This window comes from Diadema antillarum, unplaced genomic scaffold (genome assembly GCF_040938485.1).
Source record: "Diadema antillarum isolate AM-2024a unplaced genomic scaffold, OU_Dant_1.0 seq00000788_RagTag, whole genome shotgun sequence".
NCBI classification, from domain to species: Eukaryota; Metazoa; Echinodermata; class Echinoidea; order Diadematoida; family Diadematidae; genus Diadema; species Diadema antillarum.
In genome coordinates this window covers 515622-520083 of record NW_027271676.1, presented here as the reverse complement: position 1 = coordinate 520083, position 4462 = coordinate 515622, and positions in this window count along the sequence as shown.

Here is a 4462-nt window from a genome sequence, read left to right as displayed (position 1 = left end):
CCTCAAGGCCATCGGCCATCTGTTGTCGTTATTCATAATACTGTGTTGTGAGTATACATGATATACGATAAGTGTGTGTGTTCGTAACCCATTAACAGCCCGTTGCATGATAGACCTATCATCACGTCATTATGTAAACAACCTGACTTTGCACCCATCCCTTATTTTCATCTACTTCCAACCATCCCCTCTTTATTAAATAGCAGACTAACGCTGAGTGTCATATAGACTTCGGATAGTGTAACACCTTGGTGTGTGTGTGTGTGTGTGTGTGTGTGTGTTTGTGTGTAATTAACTTTTGATATATCACACAAAGATAGACGTCATAAGATACGTTGCAAATGCATTACATCACTACTAAATATAGATACATCCAAAAAGACTAACAACTTCTTTATTTCTAATGTTCAGAAATCTTAAACTCCCACTCTTATACTAAATGACTTTACCGTGCTATGTCTGGTACCTCGTTGTAATGGTACAGAAAAGGGCAGCTAAATACAGTCACGAGAAAATCGGGACAGACGTATTCACCTCGTTAAAAGCGATACCTCGTTGTAAGCGAAATCATTTATATACACTGTAACACGGTTTCTCTGCATGTATTTGTGGCAAAGTTTCGTTACGTTTAACCCTATTGGTAAGTTGCATGACATTCTCTCGGCAGCAATGGCTGGGTTAGATCTAATCTTTGCTTTTTCACACTTTTCTTCCAGACGTCGTTGGAGACGGGGAAGGCAGCGCCTCCAATGTCAGGCCCGGGAGATGGATGACTTTTGTTCTGAGTTTCGTCACAATTATTTTTCTACTCGGCATATTGTGCCGCCATCCCTAGACCGTTAGACCCTATAGCCGTAACTTCCGGTTTCCTTTGTACGTGAGTGAGTGTGTGTGTGTCCGTGTATGTTTCTGTTTTTTCTAAGTATTACCTTAGCAAAAAAAAAAAAACAAAAAAAAACAGATCAATTCAAGCAGTGGAGAATGAAAAGAATATAATAATATGACGCCTAACCTTACTTGACACGACTTCACGTGTCAAATCGGTTATTGGTGTTTGTACATTTTCTGAATAATCAATAACAACTGCAACAAGGAAACATAAAGAGCATTCATGTGATGATGATGATGATGTTGTTGTTGTTGTTGTTGTTGTTGTTGTTGATGATGATGATGATGATGATGATGTTGTTGAAATATTGGCTGAAAAGCATAGCAGGCAGTTCATGATACAGCTGCAGTAGAGATTCCTCTTTGACCAAACGCTTCTGGAGATAATGAAATGTTGTGTCTCGGTTCTTTTTTCGATGCACAAACTGATATCTCAAACGACTTTGTCCAGTGAAAATGTGTAAAAGATTATTCTAGTTTTGCACTCATCCAAAGAAAATGTTACAAAATGTATATATCACGTGAAACCCACTGTAGTTGACAATGTCATGTTAATATGATCAGTCCATTTCGTATGCACATACACAGGAAAAAAAATGTTCGTCATGTTTTGACTCTCACCATGCATTGCGCACGATTTAAACAAACGGGGAAAAAAGTAAAAAGAGTGATTTATCCTAACACAGGTCATATTTCACCCTATAAATAAATAATTTCAGCGAGATACTAAACGACAAAGCTCCTGACACACTGAAATGGAAGTAGAGGGAATCACCAAACAAAATAAAACAACAAAACAAAACAAAACAAACATGTTCGCACTTAGTTCTGATAGTGATGTTTTACTTAAACACTTATACGTTGTACATCTATATTAATGAAAGATGTACGGTAGTACATTTGGATACTAAAGAGAACGAGACTGTAGATTGCATTATAAATGTTATGTGTCACAAGGCCTTTGTAATATTTTAGGGACACTCGGCAAGGTCGAATGCCTAGTCGTATTGCTGTCATGACTGTTTAGCAGCGAAAACAAAAACCTGAGAGGTCGGAAATAATAGAGTATGAAGACATTATCATTTTACAACAACTCATAACTCGACAACACATGACTGCTCACGATTCCTTTGGAGTCTCTGAAATAATTTCTAGTACTGAGTATAATATTTCCAACTTGATAATCATTTATGGCAATTGAGAAGTGCGAATCTGAGTCCCATTTCATAAAAAAAAGTTGATATTGTGGCAACTCTTCTTGGAGTGGCAGTTGTCATGGTAACGAGAATTCAGGTTCTTGATTGGATGTTGCGATGGGAAAATTGCCATTCCAGAAAGAGTTGCTATCCTAACATCTTTTATAAGATGGGGCCCTGGGATGTGGGTAGCCGTAGCAAGTGCATCGTCCTTGTCTGTGGGTTGTGGTGTATTTTGTTCATCTCTGATAGTGATTTTCTGTGTAAAACAAATATAGGAAGATATCGGATGAACTGAACCTTCTGGTAATAAGGTGTGTTGTGGAAGAGCAGAATAGTATGGCGTTTAAAATTCATTTTCTTCATTTCAATATCAGAAGAAATATTCTGTGTATAGAGTATGAAAATCGAGATTTATACTAATTATACATGCATATGTACATGCTGTCACTATCTTTTCGTACACTTTTTGCCTTTTATTGATTAATTGTGTTTTACATGTAATATTTGCACAGACGTTAGTCGTACACAAAACTATTCAGGCCTAACAGAACGAAGAACAGTACTCCAGAAAAGCTTATATTTATGGACGTGTAAATATGAGACTTACAATTAAATACAAGATGGTCTATCACACTTGAAAGTGTTGATCTCTCTCCTTTAGTGGTCATTTCAAGCGAGTCATCTAACCCCACTATTTTTGTGTGCGGTTGTGTGTCCGTGTGTATGTGAGTGTGTGTGAGTGTGTTTGTGTGTCATAAGTGACAGGTACGAAATGAAGCATGCAGTTTAATGAGTTAAAATGAATTAAATGAGTTAAATTTGAGTGTTTTAAATCTTCACGGGCTCCATTTAAACAAACTCTCTAGCATGCGTATAGTTGTTTGGTTTTTTTTTTTCATTTGTGTGTGTGTGTGGTTTGATTTACTCCGTAGTATCACAAGGAAGCTGCAGCATGGACCCAAATGAAATTAATTTTCTATTGACACTGATCGTGTTAGAGCAGGCCTCCTCCCCCCCCCCCCCCCCTTTTCTTTTATACTTGTTGGTTTGCACTACAGTGGACTCCCGTTGTAACGAAGTCCTCGGGACTGGCAAGTTTCTTTCGTTATACATGTATTGAAATTTCGAACAGTAATAAACAATGAAGAACAAAGAGTGGATAAATCCGCAGCCTGAATTTTTACTTCGTTGTAAACCGGATTGTCGTTATAACAGTGTGCATTATAACGGGAGTGCACTGTACAGTATGTACTGGAAAAGTCATGTACGGATTGCCACCATTTCTTCGCAGCAGATCTATCACTGATACAAGTACAAGACCCCTTTCTTTTCTAGGGATATTGGACAGTGTGTCACTCAGCACTCAAAGCACACAAAATTGTTATGATATACAGTGTAAACAGATGCACACACACACACTCACAAACCTATCAGCAGACACCCTGCTCAAATTTCACTTCTACTTACATTCACACAAGACACAGACAGACAGACAGACAGATTCCAACAGTAGCAAAAAAGAAGAAAAAACAAACCAACCAAAAACATGGTAACACAGACATACTACACAGTTTCAACAGAAAGCCAAATGATTACAATGAAAGATATATCGAGTACAGTAATCAGTTTGATATTTACACATCAGCGTTACATGGCATGAATATCATAGGTGCACAAGATACATAATATTTTTTTAACAATGGCTGCATCATGAAAAGATTGATAGACGACCTACACATCTATCCTGAAGAGTTGTCGACCCATCAAAGGACATGAGCTTGTTGAAATTAACTTTGAATGTGAACTGGCCACAGCTCACACACACTAAAGAATGCTCTAAGGAAGAAATGATTCACACATATAACTTATGCTCAATTATCCCCCCGTGGAATCCACCCCACAATTAAATAATATGTTCATCTTGAAAGCTACTGATCAACTCGTGGGCTTTGTGTGTTGGGAGCTGAGTATTGAATGTGATCTGAGCAATGCTCACAAACACTAAACAATGCTCAGACAAAAGAAATGGTCCTCGAGTGCATTCCATGCTCCAGGAGTACAGTCACTCGAAAACCATTGCACAATATCATCCTGATCAAGCTCTTGTAACAAGAAGAATTGAGCATGTAACATTTGTATGTCAGTGGCAAGGCTTTAACAAAAAGAAATGAATACACACAGTTGACTAAATGACTACAGAATTTCATATAAAAATCAAAATAAGAAAAAAAAAACAAATGAAAATGCATAAGATTTAATCAAAACCAAATAATTTTTCCTCAGACAAACTCATAGAAATTGATATTCCACCTCCCTACATAGAAATGTACTTCAGTGGTTTTAATAAAACTTGGGTCTTGTGCAAGATTTGTGGG